Here is a 15,293-nt window from a genome sequence, read left to right on the forward strand (position 1 = left end):
TAAGTCAAATTGTGTACAAGTAGTAAAGTTCTGCTTATAGCTTTTCTGGCAGTGTTCAATCTGTGGACAATCTCGTCTGATGTTCCAACAATAGTCAGCCATCATGTACATCCCATCTACCCTGATACCATGCCTCCATTACCTTCAAATCTTGGTGGAATCGTTCACCTTGCTCATCACTGACTGCACCAAGGTTTTTCGGGAAGTCAGCAAGATGGCTATGCAGAAAATGTACCTTGATGCTCATGTTGCAACGAAGCATTTTGTAGCTCTCCAAGAGTTTCTGGACAATTTTGGTGTAATTCTGTGCTCGTGTATTTCCAAGAAAGTCCTTGACAAGGTTTTTGAATGACAACCAAGCATTCTTTTGGAGTTCTGACATTGTCCCGATGAAATGTTCATCTTTAATGAACTGCCGAATCTGTGGACTGTCAAACACACCGGCCTTTATCTTTTCAAACAACAGGCTAGGAAATAACAAAATGAGATACTTGAAACAGTCTCCTTCAGTTGGCAAATCTTTAACAAATTGCTTCATGAGACCCAGTTTTATGTGCAGAGGTGGGAATATAATGTTTTTTCTGTCAACAAGTGGCTCATGTAGAATGTTTGGATCCCCAGGTTTGAGGTCAGATCTTGGAGGCCAATTCGACTGCACCCAATGCTTCTAAGAGCTCTACTGTCCCACATACACAGAAAACAGGGATACTTGGTGTATCTGCATTGCTGACCAAGAAGGAAGCAGACCATTTTAAGATCAACACAGATGATCCAATTGTGCTTGTGATATTACAACAGATCAATGACTCTCTTTATGTCTTCATAGTCTTTATGAAAACAAACTAAAAGGCCAATTGGGACTGCACCAAATAAATTGCCATTGTGAAGGACACACTTCAAGCTCCGCTTTGAGCTATCGATGAACAGTCGCCATTCAGTTGCGTTATAGTTTGGAATTCTCAATTCCTCCATTAAACCATGTATGATATGTCAATAGACAAAGCCACCGTCACTTCGAAAGTACTGCAGAAATGCACTTTCTCTTGATCGAAAGTAGGATACTTGCGCTCCTTTTTCAAGTAAGTTTTTCTCGTGAAGTCTTGATGCTAGGAGTTCTGAAGCCTTTTTGGATAGTCCCAAATCTCTTGCCAAATCATTCAGCACATGCTGATCAAATCCCTTACAAACTGAGTCAGCTTCAATTTCAAAATCTTTATCATTGTTGTCACTTAGTTCTTCACCATACTCCTGTTTTTCAAAAGAGGGTAGTTCAATGAAATCTGGCACTGGAATTTCAGATGAATGAGGCACTGGGCATATAGTTGATGGTAGACTAGGATACTCTATTTTACATTTATTTTTCTTGTTATATCCTGACGTTTTCACTATACAAAAGTAACAGTTACTTGAATGATCTCTGGGCTCTCGCCAAACCATAGGTATACCAAATGGCAATTTATCACATGTTCCCTATGTCCACATCCATAAACTCTCGACACATTGCTTGCACACCTTGTGAGGGGGCCCAAGACTTATCTTGATCACCAAGTTTAACTTTAAAATATGCAAAATAGGCTTGCCTGACAAATGCGCTGATGTTTATCCTTTGACTGGAAATGGTGAAACTGCCACAGATATAACAAAACGAATCAGGGTTGTTTAAGCACTTACGACAAGAAATAGCAGAGACAGACATGATCTGAAGGAAAGGAAATAAGTCCATATGTAAATAAAAAAATAAATTCTGCTAACTTCTTATATACAGACAAGAACTTGGACTACACTTCGGAATATGATTCACTATATAGAGTGGCACACAACCTCTCACCACACTGTCTCATGTGTAACCGAATGCCTAGACAAGTATGAACCTGTAGCTAGTCTCCAAGGTCATCCCCCACCCCTCCCCACTCGAGGGAGGTTTGCTCTCTGCCAATCGGAGAGCACTAGCGCTTCCCTCAATCCAGGCTCAAACCAGCCTAGAGTGGTCACATTAAGGGGGTTATTTATCAAAGTGCTAAATGGGTAACATCAAGCTAGGTTGAGACAACATTGTACAAATCTCATCTTTGGGTGAATTTTCTCACTCCGTAGGTCATGAAATCTTCACAAGAGTGCACTGTTCTGTTCGTATGTCGCACTCTGAATGTCAAAGTGGCCCCTAACTAGGTGGGCCTCCTATAGAGGTATAAATACCTACCTAGTATGAGGACCTTATAGCTAGTCTCTCTCTCTTTCTCTCCCCCCCCCTCCCAGTGGTGGTAGGCTATGCTCTGTCTCCCCTAGCAGTTTAAAATACTGAAAACGGTGATTTTTTGCATTGGGGGTAATAGAATCATCTACATTCATTTACATGTGATGAGCGCTATTAGCTACACGCTGGTTTGGATGCATTATTTTGGATGTGCTAATCCCCTTATTGCATCGGGTGTTAGCCTAGCGCATCCAAAACATGCATACAGGTGCTTGTTAGTTTGTGCGCTGGGTTCAGCGCAAGATAAGCATCAGCCTTTATGAGGGAATTTGGATCAGCTGGGCCCATCATATACTGCATGATAAAGATCAGCTTACACAATTTAGTTTGGATGTACTATTTTTATTCTCTTTAAATCAGCTGAACTGTATTGTCTACTGAAGTCAAGCAGCTTTAATTAACATTGAATAGAACTGTTTAAACTAAATCTGCTTTTTAAATTGTTTGCTGACTTGCATATTCGCCTCTCTCTTTTTCCTATAGATATATAATAGTAAAAAAAAAAAGCATGGACAATGAATGCAACAATATAGAAACCAAGCAATGACTCACACAAGATAGATCACCATGTGTGTGGCAAATCAAACTGCCCATTGGATACTTCAATGGAAAACCACCAACAATAAAAACAAACAAAAGCATAAATTGGAACAATCCATATACTCGAATGACCTAGCCTTTAGAAGGCTTTTTTTGATGATTGGATGCTGCTATTGATGTATATTTGATCCTGCAAAAGTAGCAGTCAGCCTCAATGGCATACTCATTTAACAAATCAGGTAATTTGAACGTACTCAAAAATTGCTTCCCTGTCTGTCTAATTCATGTACAATGGAACATCTGCTAAAGTGTCTGCAGCAGGTTTGAAAAACATGACTGATGAAAGATTTTAATAAGAGTACAGTGAGCAAGCTCTATAGGAATCCTTCAAGATGTCTGAATGGGTTAACTGCAATTGTAAGCGAAAAATAAATGAAATGATAATGCAGAGATGGAGTACCAGGCAGAATTATGCTGAGAGGACAGACACTTTCAGTAGGCCCAAAAAATAAATATTCCAAAATGGTAAAATGTGGTGTAAACATAGAAGTTAGACATTGTTCAGATGTAAAAAAAAAAAAAGAAAAAAAAAAAGAGATGTGGGCAAGTTGGATCCATCTATTCCTGTGTGATGCTGCAAAATGATCAACAACTTCCTTGAGGTTTAGGGATCTGGAGAGTTTCTTCTCAATTACCAAAACAGTAATGTCACTTAGGCACTCATTACTCATGCTGTTTCATAGGTATATTTTAATTTTGACGAAGGAAGAACATGTTCTTTCATAGCCAGCACTTGATGGAAGTATCATAATAGCTCATAATCAGTGGCGTTCACTAAATAACATTTTCAGTTCTTCAGGAAGCTGAATCACTTTTTGTCTTGAGGTGATTTTGATTGTTTTCTCATTCATACCTGTCTAGCACTTTTGGAAATAGTCTAAGTTCTGCTTCAAAGTTGTCCATATTACAGCTGTAATGTTTTGCGAAAGGTCTGAGTCTCTCAGCATCAAGAAAGGAAGCACATTTGGTGTTCAAAGTACTAATGCCATTTAAAAGATTGTGATTCTCTGTAAAGTCTGACATTTCATATTTGTATAATCAACAATTGGAATGAGTAGCTGAGTGGTTAGAACAGTGGAATATGAACCAGGGAAGCCAGCATTCAAATCCTGCTGCTGCTTTTTCTGACCTTGAACAAGTTGCTTCACCTTCCATTGCTTCAGGAACAAACTTAGGCCTGGATTCTCTAAGGTCGCAGACCTTAGAGAATCCGGCAGTATCGGGGGGCAGGGGGGCAAAGAGGGGGGCGGGCCTGCGAAAGCCAGCAGCCATCGCACCACTGCAGTGCGCTGGCTGCTGGCTTTCGCACCGAATAACTACACCATAAAGGTGTAGTTATTTGGCACTAAACTGGCGGGAATAAGGCTCCTTACCTTTCACCGCCAGCGATGTTTCCGCAGTCGGCCCCGGAAGAGGAGGAGTCGGGGCAGCACCGGGGCCGACTCTGCGGAAACATCGCTGGCGGTGAAAGGTAAGGAGCCTTATTCCCGCCAGTTTAGTGCCAAATAACTATACCTTTATGGTGTAGTTATTCGGTGCGAAAGCCAGCAGCCAGCACACTGCAGTGGTGCGATGGCTGCTGGCTTTCGCAGGCCCGCCCCCCTCTTTGCCCCCCTGCCTCCTGATACCGCCAGATTCTCTAAGGTCTAAGATACATCCAAGGATACTGAGGGAGCTCAGAGATGTGCTGGCGGGTCCGCTGCGTGACCTGTTCAATAGATCCCTAGAAACAGGAGTGGTGCCGAGTGACTGGAGAAGAGCGGTGGTGGTCCCGCTTCACAAGACTGGGAACAGAGAGGAGGCTGGTAACTACAGACTGGTTAGCCTCACTTCGGTGGTGGGAAAAGTAATGGAGTCACTGTTGAAAGAGAGAATAGTGAACTATCTACAGTCGGAAGAATTGATGGACCAGAGGCAGCATGGATTCACCAGGGGAAGATCCTGTCAGACAAATCTGATTGACTTTTTTGACTGGGTAACCAAGGAATTGGATCAAGGAAGAGCGCTCAATGTCATCTACTTGGATTTCAGCAAAGCTTTTGATACGGTTCCGCACAGGAGACTGGTGAATAAAATGAGAAGCTTAGGAGTGAGTGCCGAGGTGGTGACCTGGATTGCAAACTGGTTGATGGACAGAAGACAATGTGTGATGGTAAATGGAACTTTCTCTGAAGAGAGAGCGGTTTTAAGTGGTGTACCGCAAGGATCTGTGTTGGGACCGGTCCTGTTCAATATCTTTGTGAGCGACATTGCGGACGGGATAGAAGGTAAGGTTTGTCTTTTTGCGGATGACACTAAGATCTGCAACAGAGTGGACATGCCAGAAGGAGTGGAGAGAATGAGACAGGATTTAATGAAACTGGAAGAGTGGTCGAAGATATGGCAGCTGAGATTCAATGCCAAGAAGTGCAAAGTCATGCATATGGGGAGTGGAAATCCGAATGAACTGTATTCGATTGGGGGGGGGGGGGGGAACTGATGTGCACGGAGCAGGAGAGAGACCTTGGGGTGATAGTGTCTAATGATATGAAGTCTGCAAAACAATGTGACAAGGCAATAGCAAAAGCCAGAAGAATGCTGGGCTGCATAGAGAGAGGAATATCGAGTAAGAAAAGGGAAGTGATTATTCCCTTGTACAGGTCCTTGGTGAGGCCTCACCTGGAGTACTGTGTTCAGTTCTGGAGACCGTATCTACAAAGAGACAAAGACATGATGGAAGCGGTACAGAGAAGGGCGACCAGGAAGGTGGAGGGTCTTCATCGGATGACATACGAGGAGAGATTGAAGAATCTAAATATGTACTCCCTGGAGGAAAGGAGGAGCAGGGGTGATATGATTCAGACTTTCAGATACTTGAAAAACTTTAATGATCCAAAGACTACGACAAACCTTTTCCATCAGAAAAAAATCAGCAGAACCAGAGGTCACGAGCTGAGGCTCCAGGGAGGAAGACTAAGAACCAATGTCAGGAAGTATTTCTTCACGGAAAGGGTGGTGGATGCCTGGAATGCCCTTCCGGAGGAAGTGGTGAAGTCTAAAACTGTGAAGGACTTCAAAGGGGCGGGCCATTCGGTCTTCTTCTGCCGTCATTTCTATGTTTCTATGACTCCGCCCCCATTTAGTGATTGCACATGAAAAGGGACTTTTCGCGTGCGATTGCTTTTGAAAATGACCCCCTTAGAGTGGGAGCCTTCTGGGGATAGGGCAATATCTACAGTACCAGAATGTAATCTGCTTGAAGGTGGAATGTAAATACATTTTCTGTTGCATGTTTTCTTCTGAACACAACTCAGCAATACAGCTCAGGATTTGTTTTGGTAGGCAACTGACTCTCTTCTCAGTGCCTAGCGATGAAATAGAATTTTCTTCAGCATTGTGCTTAACATCATTTATAATTTTCTCAAGTTTCTCTGGCTGATTCCTCAAGTCTTGAAGTTTATTAATCAGAGATTGCACTATTAAGCAAGCTTGAGCCACTTCACAGATTTCTGTAAGTAATAAATTCAAGAAGCACATCTCTGAAAATATTGAGACAGTCAATCTAATTTAGAATACTTGTGCTTTGTTGCGCCTTTCAGAATTTGTTTCTTTAATGATGATTTTCAGCAGTAACAAAATAATAGAAAATGCTGATTTGACAGGCAAACATGATGCAAATTGATAGGGGTGTACAGGTCTAAAAAATTTCCGTTTCTCATTTCATTTTTGTTTTTTTTCACATAAATTTAATTTTGCTTAATGTTTTTCATTTCTTTAGTTTTAAAAAAGAAATAACCATAAAAAAAAACAAAAAATGGAAATACCCACAGGAGAGGCAAGAGGTCATCCCAACCCATACCCCTCTTGCTGAACCAAGCCAGGCGTCAACCCGCATGCTCGAGATCAAGATGTTCTCCATAAGGGCGTTTCAGCGCTCTTCTCTGCACCCTGTGTATGTATGAATAATGATCCAAGCACATCCTTCAAAATGCTGTACCCCCAAAAGTTCTACAAAGCAAAACACATTGTATTAGCAAAAATTTTTTTTTTGTATAGCCCCTCACCCCTTCCCCTCTTCCATGACCTCTTCCCTAACTTAATACCTTGCGTAAGACCGAAATGCATTGGACTTCCAATGCCCTATACCTTTTATCCCGACCTCCGACATTCCAGCCTCGGCTGCAGATGTCGCCGCTTCAATCCTGAATCAATGAGAACTGTAGTACCACACATCTCTCATCTCCACAAATGGCCAAACTTAACACTCTGGCAAACTGAAACCTGGTCAAAGGCATCCCATCTTCGTGCACTAACAAGGAACCTTACTACCCCTACTACCTCTAACTAATCAAGCTAGATATTTCACTTGGATGCAGCTCCATCACCGTTCTCTACATTAATGGTGGGGGTGGAAGGGAAATAGAACCAAGAGCTAAGAGAAACAGATAAGTATGAGAGAAAAAAATGTGTGAAGCTTGCTGGGCAGACTGGATGGGCCATTTGGTCTTCTTCTGCCGTCATTTCTATGTTTCTATGTTTCTATGTTTCTTCCATGTCCGGAAGCATTCCAACATATTTGTGGGCCCTCCGTACTAGACATCAATGCACTCTGTGCCGGCAGCAGCGTGATGAATGTGCCCCTCCCCTTCTGGTCCGTTTTGGATTTAGGAATAAATAACGTCATCAATTCATCATGAACTTGCACACATTGGACCGTTAACCCCAATTCCCTGGCGCTGTGCCACGATTTAGCTACCAACTCACTCATCCGCATAGCACCAAAGAAAGCCCACGAGAACGCTACCCTGAACAGTGCCACCTCATACTTAGACCAACATACCCCGGACAAATGCGTCAACAAACTGACCAAATCCTCATAACGGATTGGCTGCCTCCTATCCCCACATTCCCTCAAGCTTCTTTGCTATCCGCCAAGCACTTGCCACAACTGAAAACTGCCCAAAGATTACCCCATCCTTGCAGTTTCTGAAAAAAGGAAAAACCCGCCAATTGAGATCGTACTGTGGCCACTGAGTAACCCGCAAGCTTTGTCCACGTTATGAACTTGACCAGCACATTCTCCTGCACCGGTCCCCAGATCAATCCATAGTGGCTGGCACCACTGAGCTCTGGATCAAAGTCCATTCTTCGTCCTCCCCCGTCTCCATGAGTATTCCTGGAACTACATCTCCTCGCATCTTGCTCCTGGGGCACTCTGCCAGAACACCTTACATTGAAACGAGACAAAACATCATTCCACTCACAGTGTACACATGCATGCTTGTCCCTAATACTGCCATTCTCTGCTAAGATCTTCTAGCCTTTACTCAAAGCAATATCTCATATTGAACATGTAAGTCCTAATGCTATCCTCGATTCTAAGTTGCCCCCTTTAAGATCCCCACTAAGACAACCTCTCCGCTCATGACTGATCCCCTGACTCTCGTCCCACTTGCATAATTAGATAATCACATCAGGTAAACAAAAATGTGCATACCCTCCAAATCTTAAGAAGTACTATCATAAATAAATGGAGGTAATTCAATAAACATTATACCATATCTGAATCCAATTAAATCTGATACTTTATTATCCAATTATAATGAACCTATATGAAACATGATAATTAAAAATCATCCCATACATACTACTCTTTTACTTCTCACACCATTCACATCCATACCACATTTCCATGCTTTGCCCCAACATCATCACACTCTCATTCACCTATTAAAACATACTCTCTATATGAATGTTTATGCAGGACCTATGGATACGTGAATCCGTATATTGAAAATTTTGCAAGTGAAGTCCCTGAAGAAGCCCTGGAGCACAGGGAGAAACGAGGCTCTCGTCGGATCGTATTGTAGAATATTCTAGAGAAACATTGGATTGGGTTTAAATGCTGCGGCCAGAATTTTAACCAGCACCAACCGAAGAGAACATATTACTCCCACTCTCCGAAACCTACACTGGTTACCAATCTACCACAGAATCCTTCACAAATCTCTCACCCTGATACATAAGTCCATCCATAACTATTTTCATCTTGACCTTGAATTCCCTCTCAAACTCCATACTTCCATCAGACCAATTAGAGAAATCCATAAAGGAACGCTACAATCCCCTCCAACCAAAGCTATTCGCCTCGTCTCGACTAGGGTCCGAGCTTTTTCTTTTGCAGGTCCAAACATCTGGAATAGCCTCCCCGCAGACCTCAGGCTAGAACCATGCCTACTAACATTCAAAAAAGACTTGGCTGTTCCAACAAGCCTTCTCGGATCCTTCAGACTCACAATAGCCAAACAACCTATTCACGAACTACGGAACCATGCTACTATTTTGTTGCCTATTATTATGATTATCCTAACTCCTCAGATAATATTGTTTCCTGTTTAATCTGAATCCATTACAACTTTTGTGTTTAAGTTATTGCCCTTCTTGGGCCTTCTATTCTTCTTACTTCTAAGCTGTAAAGCCTCCAAGTTTATAGTCCTTGTTTAATGTAACTTACTGCTCTCTTCTGATTATTTTGTACTGTTCCATTTCTGTTACAAGTTTTCTCTATCCCCCGTTCGATGTAAACCGATCTGATATGGTATTTAACCATGAAGTTCGGTATAGAAAAATGCTAAATAAATAAATAAATAAAATAAAGATCTGTTTAAAATGATGAACGAACTGGACTTAGAATAAGGGAACGTTTGGTTGTAAAGCACACTGATTCATTGTATTTGTTTAGAGATATCTATAGGAATAAGTGGATGTTATAAGGCAATGTAATTATTGCTGAATTTTAGAATGTAAAAGCCTTTATGGGCTATAGAGAGTATGTTTTAATAGGTGAATGAGAGTGTGAAGATGTTGGGGTAAAGCATGGAAGTGTGGTATGGATGTGAATGGTGTGAGAAGTAAAAGAGTAGTATGTATGGGATGATTTTTAATGATCATCTTTCATATTGGTCCATTATAATTGGATAATAAAGTATCAGATTTAATTGGATTCAGATATGGTATAATGTTTATTGAATTACCTCCATTTATTTATGATAGTACTAATTAGATAATCAAGCACATTCTACGCCGTTGCAAAGTTGCAATCGACCTTCCACCTAATCTTCCTTACTAGCCGCTACTACTAGGACCTTGGGCCATAATGCCTGCAACTAGGTATCTGTAGGTGAACACTCTGGTAAATATCCTTTTGTTTTTGCATTCCATGTGTCCTGAAGCTGGTGTCGCAGCAAGGTGCCCCCGTATACATTTGAAACCCGCCTAGCTATCCTGGCCTTACCTCCCCTGGCGCTCTCCCCTGGCGCTATGCCTAAAGATGTCGGTCAACGCGAAAACTAAAACAAAAATGCCCTTCCCCCACCCCCTTATGGAACCCGACCCTTTGACTCCTGTTGCCCTAAGATGAACGCTTGGCCTGATTACTGCCCTTGGCACCGATCTGCGTCTGTGCCTGGGCACACATAGACACCGGATGGGCACCATTGCATGTGGAGCAGGCATGCCTAAACTTACATTCTGGGAATAAACATGTGGCTTTGTTAAACCTCCAACATACATCCGAGCTCCCCACTGCCCCTCTCTGCTCTCCGCTCCCTTTACCACTGTACCCCGCTGTACCTGCATTCCCCCCTGCTGGGCCTACCCCAACTCCCGCCCCCGCATACGCTCCCGAACCAGGCTTGCTACTCCCTGCACCCTTGTTAGTCATCTGTGTAAGCATCAGGTTGATATCTTGTGTACCCCATGACCTGAACTTATTCCCAGCCATCTTGTCCCTAAACTTCTCATCATAGTTGAGCCAGGACCAATAATACTATCCCCATGGGTGAGAAGTGCCCCGTATAGCCTGGGCTGGTAATGCCCTACCACACATGCTAACCTAAAGAAACCACGAACCCAATTAAGGATGTTCTTGGATACTTTGGGACCTGCATCATCCATGCTCTTCCTCTTCTTCCCCTTCTTATGCCCTTTTTTACCTCCCCTCCTTCCATCCAACAATCAGAATATATTTACATATTTTCTTCGACGGATCCTCCTACGTAGTTTCCTGGGTACCCCGGGATGTCCCATATCCTGACTGGGGTCAAACCCACTAGTTCCCCGTATCCTCCCAGAATTACTGTGATCTGATGAAAAAGTCATGGAGGAAATGCTAGCCGAACTAGAGCTATCCGAAACTCTCCTTCTCTTGGCACCTTTCTTGCTATCCTTCTTATTAGTACCCCTTTCTTTACCTGCTGCTGCTCTGTGCAAACTGCCGGACATGGAGTCCCCTACGCCGCTACCATGGGGCACTGCCCAATGCCTCTCTTGATCAGGAACCCGCACCGGCGTCTTCTCTCTCCAAGCTTCCCTCATGGATGTACTAGGAGACTCCTCCTCTTCCTGACCTGCAATGAAAGATGTACCAGCCGCAGTATCCATCCTAAAACCAGCACACTCCCTATGCCCACTATCCACTTTCCACTTCTCCCCTCCTGCTGCCCTGTACTAAATATGTCTCCTCCCTGCCTTCCCTCCATGAATACCCTGCGACACCAGACCCAACCTCCCCACCACTGGAACCAGGGTACCAGGCCGCCCAACCACCAAAGCCTCGAACTCCTCTAGGGCGGGTTTTACTTGACACTATTTCTGCACCCCTCCCCTTCCCACAACCCTTTGCCCACTGAGATCGCTGGGCCTCCTCCCGCACTCACCGCAAGCTTCGGTCTCGTCACTCCGGGTCAATTTTCTGAACCTGGCCTAACAAAAGATGACCCTGGGAAGGCCCTGCTGAGTCTGAGAACTGTCTTCACTCTTTCCCGCTGCTCCGCTATCTGTGGCAGCCGTCCTCGTCATCATCCGCTCACCGAGGTCTCTCTCTGCACCACATGACCCCTTCCCAATCGTTCCGCTCTCAATCTGTCGTCACGTACTCCCATGCTGGCGTCCGCCCTCGAGCCCTCCTTGCCCTGAGGTGTATCCTCCAGATCCGACACAGCACCTACACCTGTGGGCCCAGTGCCCACCGAGGTGGTAAGGGAATCCGGCAACACGCCCCTGAGCAGGGGAGAAGGTGGGAACTCACTTCCCGAGGCGCTGAGGGAGAGGTCCAATGGCATCCTGCTAGGCTTGGGCCCGCTGGAAGGAAGTAAATCTCTCACCTCTTCAGGCCCTGCTTCCGGGCCGATTTCGCTGGAGCTCACCGCCTCGATCTGAGACTGCCGGGCGCGGTGGGGGGTTGATCCCCGCTCCCGTTCGTAGGCTTGATGAAGCGTGCTGCAACTGAAGCACGCTGCCCACGTTTTTGCATTAACGCCTGATTAGGCTCAGGCCTGCCGCCGTGCTCATGACCTCTCCTCATCCTAAAAGCTAATTCCCACCCTGCTCACAGCCGGAGACAAGGCACCACGGACAACAACAATTCGAGCGCCTTCTCCCAGCTTTGCCTGGTAAATCTGGCAGGCAGTGCTGTCCTACATCACTACCTCACAGCCAATGGGAGACTTCCTTTCAAATGTTGGGCCTAACCGCCATTCTCCCTGCCCTCCCTAACTACTACTTTTCCCACCTTGGTCCTATCTCCCTCACCTCCCTCCCATGCTGACTCCCACCTCCCCCCCCCCCGTGGCCTGCCTACATCGCACGTTTCTACCCATGTTATGGTCACAGTGCAAGACGGGCTTGCACTGCTGCTCTTTTATAATCATATTTTGTTCACAAAAACAGCCAATTAAGTTGTTCTTAGCCTCTCATATGGATTTATTGTGAAAACTAATTCACCGTTTATTCCAAAATCCTGACGCTGACAACGTTTCGCTTCCTCAGCTGCTTCAGGGTTTAATCTATGAAGATACAGGTCAATTTTACTTTTCAGAAAGGATTTGCATTTCTTCAACAATGATATAATAGTGTACTTACTTGCAATACAAACACATCTGTGATTAATGGTGGTCCATTAACTAAATGCTTTCAGTCCATTTTAGAAACAGCTCAAGTTCTCTCATAAAACAATCATTTTGCATAGCACCCACCAATTATCAACAATGTTGTTTACGCTGCCATCAACAATTACCTAGTCTGTGGTTAAAACAATGAATATATATGGCTTCAGGCAACTCTTTTAATATAAATGCCTGTACCCCATTAAGAGCAGCACTCATTACACTGCCACCATCATAGTTTTGTGCAATGCATCTGCTTATATCAATGTTGCAGCTGGTTAAAGTATTCTCTGTGTAGCTCAGCAATGAGTCTGCATCCAGGGAAGCACATGGTCAAACACCAAGAAGTCTTTCATAAAGGCTCTCTTTATAATAATAACAAACAACAAATGAAATCTGTTCCTGCTTTCTTATGTCCTTTGTTTAATCTGTAATTAAAGCAAGGAAACCAGCTTGCTTAACTTCTTGAGAAATAGACGCCAGTACCAATCTGCTCATAATATGCAGCAATTCATTTGGAAAGGAAGGATGAGAGTAGGCAAGCAGCTTTTTTTTTAGAATGAATTCTATCACTGTGCTTTTTGCAACTAAGTTTAACACTTTAAGAACATTTCCCCTGTTAGCACTAGTATCTCTCTCCAAATATCTATACCAAGCACATTTTTTGTGTAGTTGTTAATGATTGTGTCTGCAAGAGTTGCAAAGTAATGCCTGATTTCTTTAAGAGGTTTTTTGTGAGCATCAATTATTTACATTAAACCAATTATTGCAGCAGGAGGAGGGTTCAAGGGGTGTGGGAGGACCTGGCTTTTGTTGGGGTGGGAGTTAGCATCTGTGAGACATCTTTTTAACTCCCCGCCTCCCATATACACACATGAAAACAAAAATACTGAAACACTTTCATGTGTTTTCATTAGATATTGTTTTTGGGTGGTTCCTTTTGGAACAAACCAAAAATGGCCTCATTTGTTATGTTTTCAGCATTCACATCCTTAGCAGTTACAACTGTAACTAGCACACTCCCTACGCCCACTATCTGCTGGGCAGGCTGTATAGGCCATTTGGATCTTTATCTGCTATCATTTACTATGACACAGTGACAATGTCCACCTTGCTTTTCCCTTGTTTATATATCTGTGTCTTAAAGTTTTTTCTTTCACTCTGAGAAAGAGCTTCATAATTAGAACCTCCCTGTCTGAAATCTAAAAGGGAAATGACTGGATAAAATGGTGACCGCTCAAAATTACCCTTTTTTTTTTAATTTTCAGGTACAAAAAAGATTGATGAATTCATATTAGAATAGGCTAAATCAAAAAGTGTTTCATCTTTATTTGTCCTCTGCCTTCCTTGTTCCTTTCCACCCTGGCTTGGATCTTTTTCTGGCTTAAAGAGAAAAAACCTGTAGAGTTCCTTGCCTCATTGCTTTTAATGTATATAAAAACAAATGAAATAAAAATCTTGGGAGAAACTAGCCATTATTTGTAGCAACAATAAACTGAATAAAAATAGACTAATTCATCGCATTACCCAGCTCTTCTTAAATTTTAAAATCTGAATTTGATAAATAGAAGAGTTTAATAATACAATTTAAACCTGGTTAGAAAGGATTTTATATTTTTCTTTTGTAAAATGACTTAGCTATTATTACGTGTACTGTAGATTCTTATTGAATGCATGAAAACTTGTAAGTATTGATGACTCATTAAGTTTCTTTTTATAATATTTTCAAATCATAGGGAATAACGCTCACAAATACCAGTCTGTGATTTCTTTCAGTGCTTAATAGCAATGGAGATTTACTGGGCTGCACTGTGGTATACAGCAGTATTTATACCATTGTATGATGTGAGGTTTTATGAGTACAATTTGTTTTATGTGGGAATCAATGATCTCATGAACCCCAGCGATTGATGATTTCTTTTGCTGTCATCTATATATATGGGCGACATTTGCTTTGGTGACTTTAATTATTATTTATGAATTCTCTGTTGATCTTATTATGCTCCTTCTCCATCATAACACTTGATAAGTGTACTAAAGATAATAGTTATATCTGGTATATCATATTTAAGCTTAAAATATTATTAGGAAATTTCTAGAGATAATTTGGAAGAAATGTCAAAAGATAATACTAGAGACAGATTAGCACGTGAGTTTCATAAAAGAACACATTTGCTTGATGATTTAGGTTAAAATTGAATTTAATTGTTTAAATTGATTAGCATATATGCCTTTAAAAGTATCAATCTGAGAAAATAATTGGATCTATGTCTCATTTACAAAGAGTATATTGCTATCCTGTTTCACTAGTTATACAGTTTATAAAGTAATACAGAAAGATCAGTTCCTTGGAAAAGAATAGCTATGGAGCAGGTCAGCTTTTTTTGTTCATCTGTTCATTGTGATCACTTCATGTATCATGCATTGAAATGTACAGATATCTAAACAATTGCTAATCTATTCCTGCTAAATACAATGGGAAATGCAAACACAAAATTGCACATAAATTAGTAGAT

At 42.4% G+C, this 15,293-nt stretch overlaps 1 long non-coding RNA gene across 2 annotated transcripts in view; it reads right to left on the minus strand.

The window, feature by feature from the left end:
• Window positions 1–438: 438 nt before the first annotated feature.
• LOC115078044 overlaps window positions 439–15,293 on the minus strand; it is a 46,222-nt gene continuing 31,367 nt past the window's right edge. The window contains exon 7 of one of the 2 annotated variants that reach the window (XR_003853073.1): window positions 439–1,699. This is a non-coding gene — a long non-coding RNA (uncharacterized LOC115078044). Of the gene's footprint in view, window positions 1,700–12,465; window positions 12,679–15,293 lie in introns of those variants that run through there. The other variant, XR_003853075.1, reaches the window with a different exon arrangement.

Source organism: Rhinatrema bivittatum, chromosome 1 (genome assembly GCF_901001135.1).
Source record: "Rhinatrema bivittatum chromosome 1, aRhiBiv1.1, whole genome shotgun sequence".
Taxonomy (NCBI): Eukaryota; Metazoa; Chordata; class Amphibia; order Gymnophiona; family Rhinatrematidae; genus Rhinatrema; species Rhinatrema bivittatum.